Source organism: Lepidothrix coronata, unplaced genomic scaffold (genome assembly GCF_001604755.1).
Source record: "Lepidothrix coronata isolate B3197 unplaced genomic scaffold, Lepidothrix_coronata-1.0 Scaffold30, whole genome shotgun sequence".
NCBI lineage: Eukaryota > Metazoa > Chordata > Aves > Passeriformes > Pipridae > Lepidothrix > Lepidothrix coronata.
This window is the reverse complement of record NW_016690210.1, coordinates 4359920-4386647: the sequence shown is the minus strand read 5'-3', so window position 1 is coordinate 4386647 and position 26728 is coordinate 4359920. Positions and strand designations below refer to the sequence as shown.

At 42.6% G+C, this 26728-nt stretch overlaps 2 long non-coding RNA genes across 4 annotated transcripts; both read left to right on the top strand.

Annotated features, from left to right (window-relative positions):
- The first annotated feature begins 224 nt into the window (after window positions 1-224).
- Window positions 225-25317, top strand: LOC108495369. The gene is made up of 4 exons (XR_001874102.1): window positions 225-310; window positions 6443-6693; window positions 24884-25014; window positions 25301-25317. It is a non-coding gene; the product is annotated as an uncharacterized LOC108495369 (long non-coding RNA).
- On the top strand, window positions 9319-13157 carry LOC108495368. 3 transcript variants are annotated; one of them, XR_001874100.1, is made up of 4 exons: window positions 9319-9518; window positions 12026-12183; window positions 12423-12543; window positions 12636-13157. It is a non-coding gene; the product is annotated as an uncharacterized LOC108495368 (long non-coding RNA). The 3 variants fall into 3 exon arrangements; XR_001874101.1 differs by lacking the exon at window positions 9319-9518 and adding an exon at window positions 10896-11588; XR_001874099.1 differs by lacking the exon at window positions 9319-9518 and having other exon boundaries at window positions 11761-12183.
- Window positions 25318-26728: the final 1411 nt, after the last annotated feature.

The following is a 26728-nucleotide window of genomic DNA, read 5'->3' as shown; positions in this document are numbered from 1 at the left end:
TGGACACTTCAAACCGAATCTGAGAAGGCACAAGTTTTCCAGTAATCCCCATTTATCAATTCCAGTTGGTAGGTGGATAAAGGACAGAGGTTTTCTTCATGACATATCTGAACAAATTAGTGCTCAGTGTCGGTTTTGGCAGCCCCACAGCTGGTCAGGTAGCAGGCACCTTCTAGCAGACCAGCTCTCCAAACTGTGCTTCCAACCTAGTCCCAGTGTTATCTCCTGCCCAAGTGACAAGATGGAAAAGGGCAGCAAGGGCATGAAGGAGAAATGAGTGGAGTCACCAGAAAGCCTGAGAAATGTGAAGGTAACTGGAGATATTGCAAGGCAAAATATTACAGGGACATGGAGGGTACGATGAAAGGACCAAGGGGACACGTGGTGAACCTATGATGCCAGAAGCAGAGATATGTTATTTGGGGTTAAGAAGGAAAGCTTTGGGGCACTGAACTGCAGGAAATCAAGGTTCAGTAGTTCTGCACCTCAGGGAACAACTTGTCTTCAGAGCTTGACAGTATTGCATTGTGGTTAAATGTGTCTGGAGGGATTGGTTTATTGCTAGCATGATATATGGATCCCTTACAGATACTTATCTTGGAGGTTGTGAAGAGGTTCAGCTAGCAATGGCAGGCTATAAATGGGGGAGGAGAAGGATGTCAAGCTTAACAGTGAGGAGGAAGGAAAACTGAAATAATAAATATTGATTTGGAGTATGTCACTTATTATCTCTGACTGAACAGGAAAATGTTATAATAATGTGATATTTATGTGAACCATAAATTATCCACGTCAAGCTCTTCTGCATTGGTGTTGACTAATCAACGAGCCATTCTGGGGGTGGTTGGCTTTACTATTCATTCAACAGCTTGAGTTTGTTATCGTATTTCATTGTATTTCTGTAGGCTGCACATTTTTATTAGTTTATAGAGATTTGTGGGATGCATGCCCTGGACTCAGAGAAATCACTTTTGCCAGATGGTTTGAGTCAGTAAGAGACTTGTCCTGACTTCAGTGATCCTTCGATCTGTTCCCTATTGCACCAGGTTGTAAAACCGAAGACACATAAGTAAATCTTGATGATAACAGACATTTTACTAAGTTAAAACCTTTCATGTGGGTTTTGACCATATATATACTGAAAGTGAGTTGTAAAGTGAAGCCAAGCATTGGACATGCAAATTGAATGCTGCATTAACCTATTGGTGAGACGCACTCAGAATAACAGATGTAATTTTTGTACCTGAAATTTATTTGGACTTCATCCCTCTCTGACATCGCTTTTGTCGGTGCCCAGGGAATTTGTGTATGGACAAACCTAATGAATTTGCTGTTACTATGGGTACATGTGAAACGCTTCCAAGAGAGGATGTCAGCAGGAAAGCAGGGTGGTGTCCATGACCTAGAGCTTCTTCCCAAGAAACCTGAAACAGCATTGGAACAAAAATGAAAGTGTGGGTTGCACCAGGAGGTTGCAACTCTGTAGAGGACACAGATTGTTTGCTACATGGTGCCACACACAGGGTGTGTGTGTGGGAGTTGTGCCCACCCCATACTGTCTCCTTTCTGGGACCTGTGGGCTTCATCTCCTCGTGTGCTCCCCCAAGAAGTGACCAACTGGTGATTAAGAAAAGTTAACAAATTGACACCACAAAATTGACACCACCTCCGCAAAACCTCCCGTAATAGAGATGCAAAATGGGCTCTGACCCAATCTGTCCTTGCCCTCCACCAAAGTCTCAAACCAGGAGTTTCCCTTTAACAGGGGGTGTCCACTTCTCCTGGGCATGCAGCTCAGGACTGCATTTCTCCACATTCAGATTGAAGTGCTAAAGTTTCAAGACACAGGATTACATGTTCAGACATTTCATTGCTTCAGATGCATTACAAAGCCGTGCTATTTTTGCTTGTAATGTGTTCTTCCTAAGGAACAGCATGAAAAGAAAAGTAAGATTTATTGTCCAAAAGACATTCCCCAAGGAAAAAAAAATATTAACGTGGCAACTTGTGATTCTTAATATGTAGATCAGATGGAGAAAATGTTAGTGATGGTATGAATACCAAGTTTTTCCTGTTCCAGAGTCAAGAAGGAAAAGTCATCCAAAGAGCCAGTGCAGATGTTCACCATGTGACCATACGTTTTTTTTTCTGTGGTCTGTTGAACAGATGATATAGCTGGGACCAATACTTTCAGACTTAATCAGATGTCAGGGCCTTAGTTGCATATATTGAAGAGGATATATTAAAGTTAACTGTGTGTCTTAGAGTGTTATTTCATGCCACTTGCAGAAAGATGTGGTGGGTTTAGGGTACATCTATGTCAGTATTTATTTATATGCAAGCCATCCAGATACATTTTTGTCCCATTTCCATTTTTTTGGAAAAGCTTTCCTCAGGTTCAGCAATTACAGTGCCATTCTGAGATGAGTCTAGCTAAGTCTGTTAAAATTTGGGATATTTTCTGATTTTGGTAGCTTTTCTGTCCTGTTTTGGGCTGACTGAAGGATGCACCTTCACCTGCTCACAACCTGTGACCTGAAGGAGGATTTCTGTTCACATTTTCCACTTTAAAATTGCACTTTTCCTTATTCAGCATAGGTTGTGAGGCTCAGGCCATCTCAGCTCAGTACAAAGTATGTGGAAGCTGAAAAAGTACATTCACTTCTACTTGAGTTACCTGAATCGTGCAAGTAAAGTCCTGAATTGTGCAGAGGCAGTATGTGACTCCTGCAGGCCCCTCTCCCAGGCAGAGTCTGGCAACAGATCCGTGACCAGGTACCAGCCCAAGCCTGAGAGGACATGAATCCTTCCCTCTGGTAGTGGAAAACACTGCTGGCACAGCAGAAATCAACTATTGTATCTGTGTGAACAGGAGGGGAACGCAGACAAAGATCAAAGCCAATTTACTGGTGCAAAGTCGGATCGCATCATTAGCAGTATAAAAAGGGATGTTTTCTTTTGTTATAAACCATTTTTTTTGCGTCTGTGACATTCCATTTTTACTATTTCTTCTCTCAAATTTGTAATTTTTTTTTTAATTTTTTTATTCTGTTTACTGTGAAATTGTGTGCATGTGAATCTGTCTTATGGTGTAGTTTGCATATATTGTGTTGCATGGGCCAAGGAATGTGCTGGTTGAAGACTCTGAATGCAAAACACATTTGAAGGGTTTGATTTTGCATGATGTGTGAAAATCAGATCCCTGTACAGTTCCACGTGTTAGATGTCTAAAGATGAGGGTGTGCAGAATCAGTGACCACCTAAATATGTATTTCTCCTTATCAGATTTCCTCAATTAAGAGGAGAAACTGCAAGAGGTAAATTATGGGATTTAAGTTATTTTCCTTTATTAAAGCATTGCTGCTCTGAGTATTCTGGAAGGATTGTTTCTACTGATGCTCTTTGCTGTTGGGACTCCAATGCAAATAACCAGTGTCTGCCACAGTCGGGATTTTTTCTGAATGTTGTTCTGTCTGACATTACACGGCTTTTCAAAAGGAATTTTTGTAAACTTTTAAAACACCAAAGGCTGATTGCTTTGAAATTTTAACAGTGTCAAATATTTCTTCGAAAGTGGGGACAGTAAAATGAAAGCTGAACAGGCACCTCTGCCCACACAAGCAAATTCTTTTTTGCATTTTCAAGTGTTTCTGCTGCTGGTTGCTATTGAAAGTTTGAAAAGTCTTTTTAGTGCTTGAATTGTGACACAAAAGAGGGACTGTTTCATTTTTCTTTTTCAAAGATGAGGAAATTTCAAAATTATTGAAGGCAATAAAAAGGAAAATGAAAAGGAAAACTAGAACAATTTTGATGTTATTGATTTTACAGCATCAGTGTGAAAAGAAAAGTGGAAAAAAAGCAGAAAGACTCTCTCTGTGTATGTATCTTGATTTTGTCAGGTTTCACATTTGAGTTTTTTCCCTAAGATTCTGATTTGCAATAGAAGTGATTTTTCTTTGAAATCCAAATTTTAATTTTCAGGCAGTTTTGAGAATAAATCTGGCTGGTTTTTTTGGAAAAAAGAATCCCTTCTATATATGAAGTGAATTGTCTTTTGCTGTCTAAAGAGTTCTACTTTTGGACAGTTAAATTAGAAATAACTAATAATATGTTAATTTATTATATGTCTTTGATTCCAACAATCCTTCCATCCCTGAGTTATGAGAGAAAACTAACTAAACTTGCTTGCTGGAAATACTTACCTTGTGCCTATTCCTGTAAGCCAAGACTGTCATCTGCAAACATGAATAAAGACTATTAATGTTACACGCACTGAATTTCAAGGAAATTTCTTGCAATATGTAAAAGTAATAATATGAAAATATGTTTGCAGGTTGAGACTGTTTTCTCCCCCAAACATATAATGCAGTTTCCACGTGGTAGCTATCTGATATTATGTCTATTTTTGTTTTAACACAATGAATACTCAGCAGCAGAGTAATACCGCTCACTGCCTTTTCCTTCTAATATTTTTCATGGCAAAATTCCAATTTATACAGTGCAAATAATCATTATTTCCAATAGGCTGAGGATCTTTCCTGGCAAGAGCATAACCAATGCCTTCTACTCCTACTTATGTCATTCACGATATTCCAGTGATGTGACATAGCATACAAAATCCATTACCCATAGAAGGATTGTGGGAAGGGGGGCAGGGGGGGGAGAGGGGAAAACAGGGAACATGCCTGGTGCTGTGAGGCACAAGGAATTAAAAGCAAAAAGCAAAGCAGGTGGAAAAAAATAACAACAAGGAAGCTTAATACATTGAAGAAGTACGGAGGGCTTGTGGACCTGGGGAACACTGAAATTGGTGGCTTAGTGGCATCGTTCAGTCCCCGCATCATTGTGGGGGAGTTAACTATTGTTAAACAGGGGTTTGCCACAGTCCCAAGCCCTTCCCTAGACTGCTTTTGAGGTACAAAGAAAGGACTTTAGCAGCAATCCCTTTTTTCACCTGGAAGCCTGCGGAGACTCCGTGCCAAGCAGAGCTCCTCAATTGTCTGTTGCAAAAAGACTCCAGCAGGATGCTAAAGCAAGAGCATGTTTTCATCACCGACTTTGCGAATGGGAGTGACTCATGTGCCATCTGTTTTGTCCCTCCACCGATCATATGCGCTCCCTGTTTGTGCTGGTTAATGCATTTGCCATCTATTAAAGGGAGAGGAAACTTTGGAACAGTCAAAACAAACACGCCTGAGAAAGGCTGAAGTTTTGAAAGGGGCTGCCTGGAAAGCCACTGCCACTCTCTCACTTCCCATTGAAACATGAGGTTCTGGGACAGGAACGTGCCAGGTGACAACCCACTGAACTCTGACAGCGGGGCAGGGGTTTCTGAGTGTCTGAGGGATGTCTGATTATGCGAAGCAGAGACTGATAGAGTGCACTAAATGCACCATGTCATGCCTGGGCTGGCAAACCCTGCTCCTCTGTGCCCATTGTTACAGCTCCGTGGTGGGCAGGGAGGGCAGTCCTGCTTCAGAGTCTGAGGGGGACTCTTCAGCCTGGAAGGGAAAGGACCGAGTGGGAGCTATGACAGCGTGGATTTGTGAGCAGTACAGAGAAGGGGAGCAGGGATTGCTCCAAATTGTGTGGAGGAGACCATTCAACCATTGTAAAAACTGTGAGGGAGGGGAACAATACATGAAAAGGGGAAGTTGGCACGTTCAGAAAAGCCGAGGAGACATTCAGTATTTATCTGAATGGTGGGACTTGCTGCAGGACGCTGAAACCTTACCTGGGGTTTCAAAGGTGCTTGAATAAATGAATGGAAAAAAATTTCCATCAAGAGCACTAAGATACAATGACAGCACCTCCGGCTCATGCTGCAGCGTAAACTCTGCGTGATGTTGGCACTAAAACCTGGACTCCAAATTACTAAGCCTTGTAACAGACTCAAAAGACTGATGCCAGAATAAACTGGAAAATTGGATTACTGGTCCCTTGGTCATGCACGGGCTGAAATTTTGCCACACGTTTCCTCTGAGGTTATGGTGTTCAGTTTAAGAGCCCACCAAGATGGCAGTAGCCCCATCTGAGGAGAAGGGCTATGCTGGGGAGTAGCCAGAACACGGCACATTCCACCCCTTTCCTGAATACTAACATCACCATAATATGCTGGTGACAGTGCTTTCTAACAGGACATTAATAGATGGCATAATTGGAGGAAAATCAGCAACAACTTGAGCTCTTCTTAAGCCTAACATCATGACAGCAGGCAAAAAGCATAAGCAGGGCCAAGGAATGACTTACTAGAGCACAGCCTGCCCAAGGAGCAGTCTTCCCTCGACAAACACCATCTTTCCCTCAGTGCCTTCCTGTCACGCTCTTGTACATCATCCCTTCCTGGTTTTAAGATTTTTATATACAAGTATATTGTGGCAGAAGTGCAAGACATGCTGTGCAAATGTGTTAAAAATATATCTTGGTTTTCCTGTCGTTTCAGGTCCTCCTCAGTGGGCAGCCTGACTCGGTCACATACAACACCCCACGAAGAGCTCATGGGTTTGGTGACATAGTTTCCTCCTCCCAGCTCAAGCCTAGACATGAGCCAGGATGTGTCACTGTCTTGCTCTAGCTGGTTTATGTTTCTCCTTAATCAGTGAAAATGTTACCTAGCTAAATGGGAATGAGGAACAAACTGTACCTATCACCAGAAAAGCTCCCTCGAAAACAGTTTCCAAACATATGCATGAGGTAATGAGCCTGTTTCCCTGACTATGTGTCACAGCACTCTGTGCTATTCTGGTTGTGTTTCACAAGCTGGCATTGCATTTTATTACTCTGTCTCCTGGTCTGCTCTGAGTCAGTCAGTCTGCACAGTCTCAGGCTCCTCTTGTGAGAAACCACAGCTACGCCGGGCAGCTTCTTTCAGCCCCACACCACACTTCTGGATGAAGCATGACTTTAAGCTCTCTCTACTTTTTCATTTTTCCCTTTCCTATCTCTAGCTGTGTCTTTTTGCAGCGTGATATGAAACCGTTTGTAATGGGGAAAGGTGCACAAACCTTCCCAGGGTCCCTCTCTCCACTTCCCTGCCAGGAACAACAGCCACAGACACACAGTGGTGTCATTCAGTACAAGGAAAAAGTGCCTTCAGAAAATAGGTGCAAGGTGTTGTTGAGAAGGCTCAGCCTTTTTCTTATGAAATCTCTGAGAGCTCCTTGTGCATTACATCAGCTTTATCAACAGTTTACAAATATCCCCCCCTCTGGAAACATTTGTCACAGTAGATTATTTTATTCAGTGCTGCTGTATGTAAAATGCAGAATGTTAATACTTTATTTGGCTAAACATGCATGATTTGGGAAGACAGGTGAAGTGATGGATTAATCATCAGGCTTTTAACTCTCAGTCTTGTTAGCTGCAGTTTTAAATGTTGTTTATTTGAAATTACAGTGTGGGTATGATGTCTAAGTGGAAGCTTAAATTAAAGCTGCTTTTCCTTTTGGTAATAAGCTAAAGGATTGATTTAAAATCTGTCATTTTCTCTCATACCTCGATGTTCATATAGACTTATCACAAATAACTCAATGACAAAGCTACAGCTACTACATTTTCCTTCTGCTTTCTATGAATGTCTCTAAGCCTTGACCTACAGAACCTTTCCTACTTATTGTAGGAAAGTCATTTTACAGACAAAAAAAATTACAGACATATGGAGACATGGCTATGAGTCTTTGGCATGGAAATAAAATGAATCCAATTTTACTGCTCTCATTGAGTGGGCAAATCACCCTTTATACATCTCACAGATGTCCCAAGTCACCTTCTTCAGTATCTATTCATAGATTTTGTGCTCAAGACATCTCGACTTCAAAAAAATTCTTCTGAGGACAGCACACAGTATTGTCTGGGAAGATAGGGGTATTCCTGCTTTGAATTTGTGCTGTGGAAGAGAGAGGTGAATATTAGTTTTGTCAGAATGTCAATTGAACCAAAAGAATGGAAAAATGTTCATCTGATGCTGAGCCAAAAAGGGTATTTTTAAGGATACGTTAGTGAAACTTAAATGCTTTACTTAAATGAAAAAGAGATTTTTCATTTTGGGAGTATTTAACCCTTTTAACCTTTTTCTGCTCTATATTTGTTTAGATAAATAGTGTTATTTCAGAGAAATTGCTTGCTTTGTTGTCAGACAGAAGATGTAGGTGTTTCTGAAATGAAACATTGATCAAGCAGCATCCAAACACTGTGTTTTGGTGTAATATTCCCAGTACTTTTCCAGCTCTATTTCACAACAAACTTTTTAGTTCCCAGGGATGTTTTGCCCAGTTGAGGCAGAGGCTGGTCTGGGTCAGTGAAAGACAATAAGCAGAAAATCCTTCCTAAAAGAGTTAGAGACAAAAGAACATTTCGAGAAGCAAATCCTTCTTCCTTGACTGGTGCTGGAGGGAAGCTGTTGATTAAATGGTCTTTAGTGATGCTGGATGATGCTCTTCTATATTCTACTCCCGGGAACTAGCATTTATTATCTTTCAGATATGAGGAGAGGTACAAAAGACCTGTGTTGCTAATTGGTGTAGCAGCTGGCATATAGTTATTTGTTGCCAGAGATGTGCACTTTGCATTTAAGGGTTCTAATGTTTTAATTTCATTTGTGACGGCGCTGTCTAGAGGCAAAAGCTGTGATGTTTGTGTTCAAGCCCAGCCTGTTCACAGCACTGAAGATTCACCTTGTCTGCCACAGTATATTTCTCCATCCTTGGGTAATATAATTACCCTGAATAAGGAAAGAAAGTGTGAGGAAATCATGCTGAGCCTCACAGCAGCTTGGGGGAATGATGCTGGAGCAACCTCATAACCACTACCAGTGCACTCACCTTAGCTGATGTCCACTTTAGCATGACTTTGACAGGACAAACTCTGGAAAACAGCATTTTCAGGAGTACAACAGGAGATGAAGGCTTGCCAGCGTTTATCATCTGACAGTAAGTAAGTAAACAAGTTGGCGGCAACATCTAAGATTATCTCCTCTCTGCTTGGGACTGGGTTATATTTCAGCTGAGCCTGTGATGGAAGAGAAGAACTTGTGTTTATTTTTATCTTCAGCTTTCACATTGGTAGTTGTTTTTGTTCCAAGACACTGTGGTGCTTGGAGCTGGACTGGGCTGGAAGGTGCTGGGGTCCAACAAAGGACTTCTGGGGAGTCACATTGCTGTGAGGCCACACAGACACCATTCCACAGTGCAACAGCATCACCTCCAAGGCAGCTCAGACACACCCTCTTCCAGAGCATGTGGTTTGATCCTGTCACCATTTGCCTTCCTTGGAAGAATTTCTTCTAAACTGCCTTTTATCTGCTTTTCTCCTTCTAAATCTCCATTGCAATTGTTCATAGTTGGCTGTGATTAGTTTGTATTTCTATGGCTTTCCTGCACTGAATAACCACCATTTTATTTTAATTATTGGAACACAATAAGAAAAAGAATTGGGGAGAAAAGGGATAAGCTGTGAGACTATCTATTCGTAGCATTGGTTTCCTGCGTCTACCAACAAGTTTTTCACTCGCCTAGATAAAGGTATTTTATCCTACTCATTCTTATTTGTTTTCTTGCATCAGAATCCTGCTTTGCTTCCTTCCTTTAACTCTTTTATTTATGTAATGTTCCTATTGCAATTTACTGAACTGGAAGAGGATGTTAGAGTTCAAGCTCAGTTTTGGCCTAGTCTGAGCCTCTGTACTTTTTGGAGGACAGGATTTCTTGGGTAAGTGGATTAGTGTCTGTCTTTGTGCTGTCCAGGGCTTCATCAAATTGCTACTAAAATCATAAGAGATAAAACCTTTGGCAGTTAAAACTACGTATTTTTGGGACTGCTGCCTTTTGCATAACACACACTTGGGACCTCTAGTTGTTATCTGAGGTCTGAGAGTTTTATCGGATTTATTTTCAGACTTATAATAAAGGGATAGACTCCATTTGGGAAGCAAATTTATTGTCACCCTCAATGGCCTGTTTGTCACTGTGCACAGGAGGATTTTAAATCTGCTCTTTAGAAGATAAGAATGAACAGAATTTCTGCTGATTGTGCTCCCTTTGGCTCCAGGATTTTGTCCAGACATCTGAGCTGTAGAAACAGGGAGACAGAAGCAGACTGACCACGTTGTTTTATCAACCACTTCAATGTGCAGTATTTTGAGTGAAACCCTGTCTTCCCGCTGCGTTGCTCCTGTTCCACATCTGCTTCCCGGCCTCACTCGTGTGCTGCTCTCAGCTTTGCTGCAGGAAACACGTAGCACAGTGTTGATCACAAACATTACTACAGACTCTTTTATTTAGCCAAGAGCAATTGCAAAATGGGACTGTGTCTGCCAGACAAACACATGGTCCAGGTCAGAAATAGGTTAATTAAAAGGAGATAAGCAGGGCAGGAAGTCCTGAAATAGATAATATTAGTTGGCATGATCTTGACTTTGAAACTTACTTAATAGTTTTCCTTTTCAGAGAGTTTATTTATGTTCTAAATCTTATTCTTTTGAGCAAGGAGGAGAGGAAATGTGATTAAGTGAGATTAAGTGGCTTTTAATTCACATTTTTTCTCTTTCCAGCTGTATGCCTGCTACTCCTTGTGTTGAAGTCAGTGCTCTTGCATTCAGTGGGGGCAGAACCAGAGCCTGAATAAATAATTGAACGCAGTTCAGTGAAAAGTGCTCCATGTGGAATTTCAGAATTGTGATGACACTGGATGTAGCAAACTCTCATTTAACACGGGCAAAAGACTGTGTGTGCTAAAGCACAAACCTGTACATTTGCTTAATTAAAGTTCCTAGAGTCAAGGCAATGGGGAGGGGTGAGGAAGGCAGGGAGGGAGAGAGGGCAGGAAGCCTGTGGCAGCTCAAAGCATTTTGCCTGAGAAGGACAGGAGGCTGCATCTCTCCCAATTCCTGTCACCTTTTTCATGGGCAGGATTTGTGCTTGCAAATCCATGGCCAAAGAGTTACCTCATGGCTTATGCAGGCACCCACATACAAATTTCAGGACTTGTTCACCTTATCCACACTTAAACTCACTCACTGTAGTGGTAACAAGTCCCCTTAAGCTCTCTCGTTGCACAGAGAGAATATTTGTGTTTTCCTAAAAGTGGGATGTGCCCTTTGGTGACACAGCCAACTGCTTGTAGGTGGCCTATAAGGGTGGCTCAAAAATCATTAGAGAAAGCTATTAATGAAAATAATTTTCAAAGTGTACCTTCAGGGGGATGCAGCATCTGAGCAGCAGCCACCTGTGGTGCAGGGGCCGGGGATGCAAACACCACAAAGCATGTGGTGCATCTGCACCAGGGTCTCAGGACACTGAAGAACACCAATTCACAGCCTTGTCAGACCTGACACAGCCTTGTCAGGATGTAGCTATCCTGACTGGGATGTCAATACTTTCTGAAATGGATAGGCTTATGTAGCCCACTGAGACAATGAAGAGATGCTGACTGCCTGGTTGCCAAATGCAACCTTATGTCATAGATCTTTCAGACATGAAGTTTGGACTGAAAAACTGTAATTCCTCCAGCCACAAAAGAAGAGAAGAATTTATTTTCTCTAGAAATCAGATCCTTTGTGAAATGAACTTCCATGGGCTTTTTGGCAGTAAGTGGTATGTTTCTCACCGAGTTGCATTCTTCATATATTGACTATGCTTACCATGAAATTACAAATACATTTAACATTAAATTGACCAAATTTCACTATCAATTTTCTGATTTTCACCTTTGAAAAAGGGTCTTACAATGCTTGGTGATTGGGCAATAGAATGATAGAAGAAATTCAATGTCAGTAGATGTAAAATGGTGCATATGGGGGAAAAAGCACTCTAGCTACATACAGAATGAGAGTTTCTAAATTAGCTTCTGATGTTCAGGAAAGAGATTTTGGAGTCATTACTGATAAGTCCCTGTGAAAATCAGTTCATTGCTCAGCGGTGATCAAAAAGATTATTAGGAATTTTCAGGGAAGGAATAGGGAACAAACAGAAAAAATTAGTTATGCTACCACATAAATTCATGATTTATTTTTATTCTGCATATTGTGCAGTGAACTCATCACCACAGCTTGGAATGGAGAGCTGAAAGTGTCCCAGAAAAAGGAAGAAGCAGGCTCAGTGAATGGAATGACTTCTCTGTGAGAAAAAGCAAAATATACTGGGTATTTTCATCTTGGTGAAGAGATGAAGCCTGATAACATCATGAATGGTAATGGGTAGTTGAGGAAAGAGATTAATTATCATTCCTGACAATATAAGAATAAGGGCTGATGAAATAATCAGCTGGGCGTTTAAAAAGGGAGCACTTCATCACCCAGCATGTGGTGAAGTTGTGCAAGTCATGGCCACGGGATGTTATGGAGACCAAAATAATAAATGGGTTCAAAAGCTGATGGGGCAGTTTGGCAGGGAATAAGGCCATAATTTTCTGTTCAAAATTATACTGAGGATGAAACCCCAGAAGTTACTATGTCACCCGGAGTAGGAAAAGGCCACTCAGTGCCTGCATTACTTCTCATACGCTTCACTTGAGTGTTTCCTTCTGACCACACTCAGGATATAGAGCCAGGTGAGTCCTTGCTTTTCAATATGGTGACAGTATGGGTGTTCTTCTGCCATGTTTTTAAAATATATGACTGAGGTATTTATTTTTATTTGTAGGCTTTTCTACATCTTCCATCGCTGTCTGACATGGGAGACCTAAACGTATCAGTGTCTGTCCCTCACAGCTCTTCAAAATGTCAGAGAAACAGCCAAATCCCTATTTACAAGGGGATCACTGTCCTAGGAAGGGTCTACTGGGACGGGAAAGGCACTGAGGGACTGACAGCCACCTTCTTCCTCCCCATGCTCTGTGGTGCCCTGCTGGCATGGCCATGCAGCACCTTGCCATGCCAGCCCTTCTCCTGCCAGTCCTCCCAGAACTTGCCACCTCTGGGCTGCATCCAGTCCTTATGACTAAGGCACAGTGAGAGAGGAAAAAAAACCCCTCAGTGCAGCAAAGCCCTCAAGTCCTTAGTCAACATCGAAGCGAAGCCTACGTGGTTTGGTCAAAATCCAGCAGCACATCTGTGGAAGAGGTGGGAGCTGGATCCAACCCTCTTCTGACTTGGATAGTAACCTGTAATTACAGTTGTCAGACTGTAAGACACCTAATATATCCTTCTTCAATATTCTTTTTTCTCTTGGTGTAACTTTTTCTTGTATCCAGCATGCTGCAATTCTGGGTTTTTCCCTTTACAGCAGTTGGTTTCTCGGCATAGTCCCTGACCACAAATACTTTCGAGTGGAACATCTGGCTCTAATGTGTGCTCTAGAAACGTTACTTTCTGCAATATTCCGTTTTTCTCCCAAACAATATTTTTCCTCTCGTGTTTGCCCAGAAAACCTTGTAAGCTGATCAGTGTCTGAAGCAACAAAGGGTCCGTTTGAGAACAAAGGCTCCAAAAGCCACATAAATGATTTCCCAGAACTCAAGGTGGTTGCAGGGGAGATAGTTTGCAGATTAGCCATGCACATGGGAACTCTGCAAGGCTGCCTCCCTCTTTCTCCATGCTGCCTCTCCCCACTGGTCCTACCAGTTACCATAACTGTAGAGGCATTCTCAGTTTGTTTCCTCGCTGGTGATCCCACCTAACTTCGTGGTTTTTAGTTCTCCTTCACTTCTAGCCAAACCTATTCGAATGTCCAGAGGAGGAAATATGGCAACCCAGTTCCTTCTGTTGTTTCTCACTGCCATTACAGCTGCTTTTTTCAGAATTACAGGCTTAGGAGCTGCCCTGCACTGTGTGAGTAAACAAACCTTCACCTACTTAGAGGGGGAGTACTGGTCTGAAAGAAAGAGGCTGTGTACTCAGTAAAGTGGAGATACAGGATGAAGCAGGAATGTTCAATGTACTTTCAGGCATGGGCAACATGAAAAGGCTGCTGAGCTCCAGAGAAAACTCTAGCACTCTTCTGGTATGTTTGCAATACAGATGATGTAAATAATATATAGCTCCTGGAAGGAGTGTAGGAATATATAAAGTTTTATGTAGGGGAGCGCTGCACGCATGTGGGAGATTCAGAGGCAGCTACAAATCACGGGCTGGATGCCAACCAGTGAAATGGTGCCCACAGTAAACGAGGCTTGGGGACTGAATTACTTGAGTAATTAAAGTGGATTGTGACTCACATGCTGAAAGGGTAAATTGTGCACTGCCACAATCCACCAAGTTATTTAATTTTGGAAAATCAAAGCTCCTCAGTGACGGGGGAGGAGGATTTATTATTCTATTATTTTATCTCTGCAAGCCAAGCTGTAGGCAAATATGATCACGGTTTTTAAGGGTTTGCCTGAGCAGGGCTGTCTTGCTGGCCAACCACTTCATCATTAACAGAAGGCATGGAGAAATAGAGCATGATTCAAACATGTGAAAAAATGTAGCTTAACCATTTTAAATCCTTTAGGGCTTTTGCTGTTGAGAAGTGAACAAAGCTATGCATACTTTCAGGGGCCTGCTGTCCAGCCATGTCTGGCTGGTGGCTGTGCAAGGTGGAGCTTCCTCTGCTAAAGTGCTCCCACCCATCTCAGAGTGGGCACAGGAGCACCAGATGGAGAAACCTAGAGTTTCAACTTTCAAGGAGCTGAGGCTGAAACCCCACTCGGCTCCCAAAAGCCTGTTCCACAGATTTCTGTGTTCTGCAAACCTATCAGTTTGCTTTCCGGACCTGGAGACTTGCTTTTCCAGCTCTGTTCTTTGGGGCACACGTGGAATTGAGCTGCCTTGTCTCTTCGCACAGCCACTGTCCCAGACCCCCTTTCTTCTTCATTAAAAAACAGAAGGTAGAAGAGAAGGTCCCAACTCAGCTCTTACCTCCCATTCTAGCGAAAGGTGTCCCCTGAAATTTGAAATGAGATGAACTCTAAGGTCCCTTCCAACCCAGGCCATTCTATGATTCTGTGACTCCTAATTCAGCCTTTTCATAGTGTTCCTCCCTCCTTTCAACCCAGAGAATACACCTAGTGTCTTTTTCAGTGTTAGAGTCTGCAGCCATTCTTTTTTTTCCCTCTGCTCATCCATCCATTTAATGCTTAGCATGACCATGAATATTTGCCATATGGGCCTGTCTCTTGATATTTTAATCTGCCCTGAGTTTTGTGTCAGTAATAAGCAATAAGAACAATTATAAAAAAATTTGTCACACTTGAAATAAAACAGAATTATTTATTTTATTCCTCCAAGGCCATATTCTTAATATAGCTTCTTGGATACCTGAGAAAATGCTTATACTGAGATTTTCCTCTGACTCTGTTGAAATGATGCCAATAGGACAGAGATTCCCTCTGTAATCATTTGCCTGCTTTTCATGCCATTCAGCACACAGTAAATATGGTGAAATAGAGGAAAATTTTTTGTGTTGCTGGAGGTCAATAGAAATTTCAATAATTTTAGAAGAGGTGTGTGGAAAACTAGCTGGCTGGGATAGTTGCACCAGGGGGACCTCGACCACTTTGCATAGCAGCAAGCAGCCTCTTTGAACCCTCCCCAGAAATATCTCTCAGCTTGAAGTCTTGTCTTTGGTGGAGCAAAACTGCTGCTGTGCTGCAGCATCCCCTTCCCCTTGCTGTTCCAGGAGCAGGGTGGCTGGACAAGAGCTTTCATTGGGATGGAGAAAAACAGAGGGATTGGCTGAGAGAGCTCTGAAGGAGTGAGGGTCCCACATTTTGGGGTTTTCTGAGTCTGCGTGACCATCTCTTCAGTATCGATAATCCAACAGACAGCTACAAAGCAGGCACTGACTTTGTCTGCTGCTTTTTCAGGTGATCACAGGGGTCACAGCCCTGGGTCATGCCCTCAGTGAAGCTGAGTTGGGATCTGACCTGGGGTTCATGCACAGCAGGGAAACACCATGAGGAGTGGGCTGCTGCCAGCACCTTCCCAGGAAATGCTTCACAGAAGTCAAAGGGATCAGGTTAGAAAGTGTAGCAATTTAATCACCATCTTTTGCAAGAAATGCTTCCACAGATAATTTTGTCCTCGTTTATTAAAACTACCCTTTGATCCGAAAAGGAAAAATCTCATTTTATAGGAATAGTGATTTCTGGAAAAGGTATTTTGAACTAATTTAGATGTAGCTGGCAAATTTTAATTATAGATGAACACTTGCTTTAGCACTTTTTAGTCATATCTTACTCCTCTGAAAGCGTGGCGGGTCTGAGTCAGCAGGATGCACAGCTGACTCCAGCCTGGGGAGGAGGCTGGGCAGAGCAGACTCTGCAGCCTCCAGATGTTCTGCACTGTTTTATTTTCAGTGGCCTTGTGCAGCTCCCTTGGAGAAGTAGGTGACATACAGATTAAGACTATTCTTTTTCAGAAGGGATAATCTAGATAACAAAAATGACTAGGAAGAGTACAATTTCTGCAGGTCTGACTCAACAGCATCTGCTTCACTTAAGGCACTGAGAGATTATTGAACTAAGACAGGTGTCCAGGTTTCACTGAGGAAAATATTTTAGGCTGTTTTCACGAGGAATAATAGCTGGAGGAACAAAGTTGTCTTATTTTGAGGGAAACGACAGAGATCAAAACAAAGAAAACACACAAAGAAAGAAGGGAGTGTGATTTTGATGTCAGCTTTTATGTCTCCTTTTTTGAGCATATTAGAGGTTGGTGTTCTGGACATGTACCTAAAAGACTGACATTTTGGAAGGAAAGGAAGGGACAGAAAGAAGAAAATCTGTGCCTGGGGTACAGAAACAGGGGTTTACCATGCCGTGGAGGGGTGGAAGCAGATTTATCTCTCTCCAATCTCTCCCTAAAACCACAATGTATATCCACATGCTCTTAAAACACTAGAGGTGCATATATTTTTGACAAAGGTTTAGTTATTTTACCTGTCATTGTGATTTATGATTCTTAGAAAACATAGAGCTTCAGCTGGAAGAAAAGAGAAAAGCCACATGGCAGACTATTGCCAAACAAACAAAACCACAAAATATAGATGCCAAACAGCTTCTACACAAACAAAGGGGCAGAAAAACAGCCTCATCCTCCTTTGATACATCTACCTGCTTTTATGAAAGAATATGTACCTGGCTTTTAACCTCCCTTCAATCCTTCTGAAGAGACTGGCTCCCTTACAGTCTGTGCTCAAGGTATTTCCTAACACCTTCATGTTTGGTTAAGATCTCAGTTTACAGAAATAAATGTGTCTAACTCTGTGAATAACTCCGTAACTGGCGTTAATTTTAGGTGCTATCACGTATTTTGAATAGCTGAAATACTGTGAGATGGAAAGTGTCTGGGTGGGCAAGGACTGTCATGACTCAAAAATGGCACTTTCTAGAGTCAGTCAGGACTGAACCCCCGAGTCTTGCTCATGGAGCACCTGCTGTTACCTCAGCCCCACGATGGCAACCCCTGGAGCAACCTTTGCCCAGACAGACAGAACTTTGCTCATTTTGGGTCTCCCAGGTGGTGGGTGTGGGGTGGCTCCTCAGGAACCTGCGATTACAGTAAGTGTTATATATTTAAGGACATAACTGTCACAAAGTTTTAAAAGCCCTGTGTCTTTTTGAAAAAGTAAATGAGGAAAGAAATAAAATTCCATAGCTTTTGTTAGAGAGGGAAAACTCATTTTGTCTACTGTGTAAGCATTTAATCTAACGCAGGCTGCTGAACTGCACACCAGGAAGATGGGACAATGGAGAAGTGCAAGGGGTCAGGGACTGATAGAAGCCAGGGAGGTGTCTGGGGCTGCCTCTTGTCATTCCTAAATTCCTCTGCTTCCATGTTCCCCTGTCGCAGAGAAGGTCTGTGAATGGCTTATCAAAGTGGTTTTTTCAGTCCTCTCTAAACCAGATAATTGTTGAAGAAAACAAGTTACTCTCCCAGCTGGCCACACTCAGTTCCCGGAGGCTGAGGTCTGTCCCAAGGACTCTGTGATGGCTCTGGGTGCTCCTCACTTGGTGTTTGCTGAACCATCAGTTCCCCATGCTGGAACCAATGTATATTTAAAATAGGAGATGGCATGTTTCTTCTCCTCCTCCCCCTTTTCACAGTTTCTCACAAACACGCTTAAACAGGATGATCAGCCTGCACAGACTTGTCCAGGTCTGGAAATGTGAGTACTGGAACTCAGCTGTTGGTCCTGTCACAGGACAAATCAGCTCCCTTGTCTGTCAGAGTACAAGAGCACAAGGCCTCAACTTGGCTGTATGTGTTTTCACTAATGTCTTTTGAATATCTACTACAAAAAGGGGCTGTGATGGGTTATCTGTGTGCTCATCCATGATAAAATTAGTAACTTAATGAGAATTTACCATGGATGCGGTAGGTCTGATTCCACACAGGAGAACCTGGGTTAATTGATTGTGTTAATCACATCCTCCCCTACTCATCTTAATCCCTACATTTAATTTTATTTGTGTTGTGCAGATCCCTTGAGGAGCTGTGCTTGATCCGAGTGCAGTCAGACTCAGTTAGGTTTCTTGACAGGCCAAGGGAAGTGGAAGAATGCACTGAGGATACTGCTCAATCCAAAGCAGAAGGGACAGAAGGGGAAAAAATGAAAAGAATTCCAGATGCAAAATCTAAAGTATAAGTCCCAGGGCTTGTCATTCTTGTAATTATGAAATTACTAAATAGATATGACTGTTTCAGGAAATAAAACAGATGGGAGCGAGCTCTTTCTCACTGAGGGGTGTGAGGGATGTGGCACTACCCGCTCACATACTGCTGTGTTTTCTTCTCCCAGAGAGTGAGTGTCCTTGCCCATGTAGCCAAACGAGGGTGGCTGGGGCTCGGTGCTGCTTCTGCACCGTGAACAGAAGCTGAATGGCAGAGTGCTGATGGACACGAACCTAAACCATACCAGAGAGTGCACTAATGTGTGAGCACTATGGGCAGTCACACCTGGTGTTTGAGCCCAGGCCCTGTTTGGTTTGCTAGGACTGATGGAGCTCATGGGTTTCCAGTCTGTAGGCAGTACACTTTTATTTTGTGAAGGATCCGGTAGGGAGAGGCTGCTAGGCGGGAATTTCAGATCCATCTTTGAAATTTGTCACTTCTGCAGCTTCAATTCAAATTCTTAATGTTTCTCTAACACAGCTTTTTGTAATATAATTTCCCTCAGCCTTAATTAGGGGTTGAAGGACATTAGCCCAGCGAAGTCCTGGAGGAACAAAAAAACCCCCACCTAGTCTTTTTTTCCATCATTTTTTGTAAATGAAGTAGTTAGCAGGGATTTAGAGCAGGTAATTTTGCCCTTGACAATAAATCAGCAATCATTTGTGATGAGGCAAATAGACATTCAAGCTGGGCAGAGAACAGCTGAAGTAGAACCTCAAGAGATTATAAAAGAAACCTGCTGATGTGCAGGTTTCTGACTTTCCGGTGTCAGCATTAAGTGACACAATTCAGGTTAAACAAACCTTTTTTCTGTGTGAATAAAGCTTTGCTTCCAGATGCCTTTTTTTGCACTTGGTGAGCAAGACATGAGAATTTGTGTGGACAGGTATAAAGCTGTGTAGTTAATCAGCATGCCTGAATATCAGCCACCCAAGTTTAGTTGGTTGCAGGAATCAGTCAACTTACAATACAGTTATAAAAGCACAAAGTACAGAGTATATAGACCAGGCACACACTGTTGACACTTACAAATAGGGTAAAAAAACCAACAGCCTAAGGAAGTGCTGATTAGAGCCATCCCCCTGGGGTCTGGAATCCAAACATGGGTGGTCACAGGTGCCAAAGGTGTGTTGCTCTGCAGTGTAGCCACAAGAGGTCAAGCAGCGTCTTGGGGGATCAGACAACAGAGCAGGGAAGACTTTAAACAACAATGTAAATAGGTTTTTAAGCCATAGAGATCTTTATATTCACACAACTCTAGCGGAAATCCCCTTGCAGGACCTTCACAGAGAAGATTTTTTGCCAGCAAAACCCAGGAACACCCCAGAGGTAAACAGACTGTGGCACTGCACACCCTCTTGGCCTCTCTGTTATCCCTGTTAGGAACAGGCTCCCTCTCTGCCACCCTCCCATGGAGGGGGAATGCTCCAACCCAGCTGCCCATGGACTCACCAGCAGAACAGGTTTCCTGAAGGTGCCCTGTGCTCTCATCCCACAGAGAATTTCACTTTGGAAGTCACTGCACAGCTACACTTTCTCCCTTCAGAAGTACACAAAGCTGAGAGCCAATGCACTCAACATATTTTGCAACAGACTTTAGAAACTCAACAATTTTTAACTTTAGCAAGCTTGCCTTTACTGATGATGCATTTACCCTTGTTCTCTCCAGGCAAGTCTATTAAGGCACCGATAACACTTAATCCTTGACCTGTTCACAGATAGATAAGCAGGCTGGTACCAGGTCTAGTCTCCCTAGCACAGAAGCATAAATTATAGCACAATGTGAGAAATTCCTGGGGATCTGAGCAGTTTATATAATCCCAGTGGAATTGATAAATATGCTTCAAGATATTCCTTGTGTTGTAGCGATTAATTTGTTTTTATTAATGTACCACATCTTTGAATGTTGTAATCTCATCCTAGCTCCAGGAAATTGCTGTGATCCCTTCTCCAAAGCTCTTAAAATGTTATGTTAGTCACAAGTCTATTACTGAGATTAAAACACTAAGAGAGTAAGGGGCACAGTATGATTCTGGTGAAGAGGAAGGTTACAGCTACAAGACTGCCAGTTTTTCTGGGGGAATCATATGAGATTTAGGATAATTTTTTTCTCCTGCCAACATTAGATTAGAAGACATTCCCATGTTGGCATGCAATGTGTGGACTTCAAAGGGAAAGTGTTTTGAGTAAGGAGAGAGTGACTAGAGTTTTCCAAGAGGAGTGCCCATCCCATGAGCACCCTAGGCACTTTTTTTGAAGTAGACGTTTACATGTTTCAGCTATTTTAGGCAACGCTGGAGGACTTGCCAGCTTCTAACAGACTGCCCAGGGAAGTGACTGAGTCACCATCCCTGGAGGTATTTAAAAAACATGTAGACGTGGCTTAGGGACATGGTTCAGTGGTGGACTTGGCAGTGTTGGGTTAATGGTTGGACTTGATATCTTAGCTTTTTTCAGACTAAGTGATTCTGTGATTCTCTGGGTCATGAACTGAAGTGAGAGACAAACAGCAGCTTTCCTCAATGTGGTCCTCACCCTCCACTGCTCCTGCAGAGTCTCTCTCCTTGCTGCCTTCCCACCCTGAGGCCACTCTTGAGGCAGGAATAGGTGGTTGGGTCTTTCACCCAAAGCTGTCCCAAGCATCCGAGGTAGTGGTGCAGCTTCTTGCTCTCCAACGCACAGTCTTGCTGCAAAAGACTGTGGATGAGGAGCTACTCACATTTTAAATCCTTCAGTTACAGGTTTCCTCAGAGTTTCACTTTTGAGCAGTGAAATTTGGTCACTGTTCAGCGCTGACCTACAGTTCATGCCTATGTTGTGAAGATGGCAAGAGTTGGTCAAAGGTCTCCATTCACGACCTTTACCAAAATTCAAATAACTGCTTTGCCAAAATTGCACTGGAAATAGTAGGGCTTGTCTGGGGGAGAGTGGGAAAAGGAGGGTATTACTAAAAGTTTTCAGACAAACTGGAAAGAGGATGTTTTGTAAAAGGCAGAGGAAAATTGTTATTAAAACAGGCACGTTTTTCTGGATCTTCTTTCTGAGTTTTTGGCTTCTGAAAAGCAGTCTGTTAATTAAATGAAAAAATGCAAGAAGAAAAGGAAGTTCTGGCTAGTCCTAGAGCTGAATGTAGATATGATGGCTGTCTGTAATAAAACACCTTGTCTCCTTCCCTCCCTGCCTCCCCTCTTCCCTGACCTTTCCCTCTCTCCCTCTATCCTGAGTATGGATGTCACCATAGATTTTGCAACTGTGCAAATTCTTGTCCAGCAACAATTTCAGAAAATCCCAACCGGATGACACAGTAATGTTAAAACAATGGCCTTTGAATTTTGGCTGAGCTGATTAAAAGAAAATAACTTAAAAAGTGCTTTAAAAGCATTAGTGGATTCAGCCTAGCCAACAACACAACAAACAACATTTTTATTTACTTAGTCCTCCTCTTTTTTTAATGACTTTTCCATTGAAATGTTTGCTAATTTAAAGCAGGAAAATCACCAGCTATGCCAGTATAATTTGCACCAATTAGTCACCCAGAAGTTGGTGCAATTCTATTTTGATCATGCAAAACAGCAATAGCCTAAGGGTCTGTACAAAAAGAGACTAACACACAGCATTAATATATTGCTAAAAATACCTCATAGGTGAGCACATATGCATAGACCATAGAGTGTTCCTTCTCCCCGAGGAGAAAGGTAAAAAGTAGATTTGTAAGGGTTTTTTCTTTTTTGGGGGGAAGGTGAGGGGAGTGTTTCATTGGTTATTTTAATGACATTTAAACATGAGAATATTCTTGTCTAAAATATAAAAGGGAGAAGTACAAGAGGATAAATACTAATCAAGTATAAGCAAACATTACAATTATCAGTTTCTTCTGCCTAACATTTCCCCAGTTACAACTGAAGATATTATTCTGATAAGGACACAGTAGTTTCTAGTCTAAGTAAATTTCAGGACTCTGAGAAGTTACAGAGCTGGCTTTAGCTTTTTGCCATCCTGGCCTGTGACAAAATCATTGAGCCTGAGAGGGGTCAAAGTGTGGCACTCAGGAGGAAAGAAAGAAGTGTGCATCTCCTCATTCCTTGGGAACATTTTGCCCTTCTCTTTGTTATTTGCAGCATGAAGAAAGAACTATTGTTGCTACAGATGTAATTGCAATTTTGGTTTTGATTTGTATTACCTGGAAATCAAACTGGAGCCTTCAAAGGGCAGGAGGGCCTACATGGCAGCTCTCTGGAGTCTCAATGGCTACAGTGTGTCTGTCTATATGGAAAATATTTATAAAACATGCTTGCTATGAGGACTAAATGGCAACATGGGATGTCTGCCAATAACCTCAAATCTGTAGTGAGAAATAATTCAGTCTGCTTGCAAGCTGATTTCCAGCCTTCCTCTCCTGTATAGGCTGTTGATTTGTCTGTGATTTACTAAGAGTAGGTACAAAACATATTTTATTAAGGCAACATCTTCCACTCTAATCATGGTTCTTAAAATAAAATGCCAACACTTTACTTACTGGCTACCCAGCATGTTTCAGGCCTACTTTTAAACTTAGTACACTGTTGTAAGTAGAGGTCTTCATTACTGCTGGCAGCTTTCAGAATCAGTCATTGCTAGATTTAGCTTCTGCTCTCCATATATCATCAAGTATCTTGAAGCCAATTCATTACCAGAAGGCTGATGTGTGTCCTTGATGCATTTTTCCAGCTTATCTAAGTTGTTGAAATTGTCGAGAAATGAGCACTTAAAAGTGAAAGTCCACAGGTATCAAGCTGAGTTTCAGCTGTCTGGTAAGTGAAGATTCAAGTGACATTTACCACTTACTTCTTATCAACCCCTGTAACAGAGATGACAGAACATCTCCTTGAGAAAGCCCTCACTGTTCTCACCAAAAGCAAACATGGAACTACCGAAGTCAGGCATGGGAGATGTTTCCTAGTCTGTTGTAACAATGCCACGTGTGGGTTTACAAACCTGTAGTCCTAAATATATGTGTGTTGCTTCTAGCTGCATGTGGAGCAGAGCCTTCGAGGCTGCAACTTTCAGACAAGCCGTGTTGAATGGTGATGTGACATTAAGTGTGATGGGAAGAAGATGAGCCTCAAGGGACCTGTAGAGTTGCCCAACTCCTCATTTAGCAGGGGAAATGAATAAATGTCTAACCTGTGCACGTGCTAAAGATTTGCATTGCTAAGGTGCTGGCATGCCACATCTCCTTGGACTCAGCAATGAAGGTTCTAAAGGCTGGCACCAGTACTCGGTCAGTCAAGCTAGGAACTCGCCCTGCATTCTCTTCCTGTTAGTCTCTGCTTTTAGTTGTGTCTGCAGTCACATCCTTTGTACAGCACATGACAGCGATTTTAGGTGTTTGTACAAAATGTAGCTTTCAGGTGTAAGGACTGAGCATGAAGTAGACGGTTAAGCTGACCTAACTGTGGGCTGCTGCTGAAATGAGTGGCCCCACTCCCCTTCCCCTTGTCCACAGAGCAAGACCTCTCACTCCTGCTGCTTCCTTTGCACTGGCACTGCTGTGTGTTCAACCCCACGATGTGCTGGTTCAGAGAGTTCAGCAAGCAAAGCCTGAGTTGGCTGCTCACACGATCGCAGCAGTGCTGGTTGTAGGGAAAATGGTGAAGAAGTATTGCTGGGGAGATGGAGGGTAGACATACCCTTTTTTGCAGCAGAGATGTTTCAATGCAGTGGATTTAGGATTAAATGTCACCCTGCTGGAGTGCAGATAGCATCTCATCCGCAGGAAGTACATGGGCTGCTCACAGGGAAAATTACTAACCCAGTTGTTATTCTCTATGTTTATGGTCATGAAAGTCTGAAGTTCACTGGCCACACAAATGGTGATGCCAGGCTGTGTCTGGCCTGTGCCAGGGGATATCCATATTCCTAAAGGCAGGTTGTAAGAGATAAAAATCACACAGTTTGCATGATAAAAATGCATCATCAGCTGCAGGTAACGCTCTGATGTCTGCATCTGTACAACCTGCAGAGAGGAGCCTGCAGGAATGGGAGCATCCCCAGGGGAGCATCCCTGCTCTGTGCCTTGCCTAAGGAGCTGGAAAGCAATGAGAGTGTTTGAGTTCAATACAAACTGCTCAGACTTTCCAGGCTCTGGCTCTGGCTCTTGCAGCTGAGACAGGCCCCGACAGCATTTTAGCTGGATGAAATAAAGAGAGCAGCAACTGGAGCCAAGCCAGGATGCAGTTAGCTGAGAGAGAGGGCTTCCTTTTCATTTTTATAAATTTGTTCCAAGACGGTTTTATTAAGCTTATTCTTTCTTCGCAGAACGCTAGTCTAGTTTTCAGAAGAGCTGGAGGCTGACTGGCAAACCGTTCCACCCGTGAAGCAATGTTGATCCCAAATTCCTGCCTGCTCCTGTGAATCCCAGCTAGACTTAAGATTGGAATGCTGAGGAGGTAGAGGGATCTCCCCTTTGAGATGCACAAGGACTAGCTCAATCCTTTGAGACAAGCTCCAGCCAGCATACCCTGTGATTCAGTGGGGCACTAGGTGGCCTTTTACAGAGTCTTCTTAAAGGGGTAACGACTAGGAACAAGAGAGGACCTAAAAGCCAAGCAGACTTAGGATACCATAACTGCAGCATTGCCATGGCTGAGTTCCCTGAAATTCAAATAAAGGAAGGCTTCCTAGAAACCCTGTTGTGAAACCAGACTTTCTTCTGTGCTCTTATGGCTGGTACAGGCTGCAGAAACACTTCCTGGGCACACCTGAATGTGGGGAATCCCCAGGAAGTTTTGGGTCATCCATTGGCACAGACAGACAGAAACTGCAAAGCTGGAGAATACCTGCAGCCTCCCAACAGCCAGACTGAGGGAGAAAGGAAGATCCTGGTGGAAGAGCAGCAGCTGTTCCTAGATTATGCTGCATGGAAAATAAAGTTGCTGCGACGAGAAAATTAGAGGCCAGAGTGAGGATGCAAAACAATGTTGATATCAAAGAGCTACAGACTGAAAAAGAAGAGTTTGAAAAAAAAAGTCAAAGGACCAAGTGAGGGGATATTCAAAGGAGGAGTAACAAGATATTCTTGTGTGCTAAACTCAGTGTGCAGGTGAAGCCTTGATTTTAGGTATGGAACAAAGGAAAAATGTGGGTTGCAGGTACACGCTGAAAATATGAACTATATTTTCCTAGAGGTCTCACCCCTAAGGCCAGGAGAAGTAATGGTCAGGATGGCACTGTGGTGCTGTTGATGAGAGCATGTCTCTCAGTACCCATCATAATCAGGGCTTTGGAAACTGATCCTTCAAGCTGCTCAGTGTTCTCAGTGTCACCAGACATCACAGCCATGGGAGCAAAGAAAAATTCATAGCAGATTCAGGATCAGGCACAACAAAAGCAGGGATATGGATTTCTGGGAGCCTCACTGTAGGGCAGAGCACATATATGTTGGTTAACAAGAGATTATTTAAATCTGCATTGAGATCACGGGCAAAAGCCAGAGCTTAGGAGACGGAGTGTGGTAGGAGTGAGGAGACTTAAGTGAATTGTATTGATGCAACTTGAGTCAATTTGTATCTGATTTGGTCAACAAGCCTAAAGCTTGTATAGATATTTGTATTTCAGAGGGATAATGGATTACTCCAGGTTAGGTCAAATTGACTTCAGTTAAGGTCAGACAGGTGCTCACATTTGGGCTGGACTTGTTTGTGAAGCTGCTGCCCCTTTGTGTTAAAGAACTAAGTGTGGGCGCTGAGTTAATTCCTGCTCCTCAGCTGATGGACTGCAACCTCGAGCTGAGGACAAACCTTGGGAACAGGTGTGCAAGCTCTTTGCCTCTTAGGCTAAGTCTGTGTGAACCACTCTTAAACCAATTGAAAAATCTTCCTGGAAAGAAGTTTCAAAACATCTTATATTTTGCTGTTGCTTAATTGCATCAGCTTAAAATTTCAATCAAACTGGTGGAAATTCACCTATAGCCTGCTCTTCGAGCAATATGGTTCTTGAAAATTAAACTGGCCTCAGACTGAAGATGAATGAACAGGAGAGGAAAAAAGCTTTGCCCTAGACAGGAATCTTGAGAGTGACTCTGATAGGTTTAACCTAACACAGTGCCACTGATATCAAAGCAGGTATTCTTCCTTTACACAGAAATGAATTTGATCAGTAGTT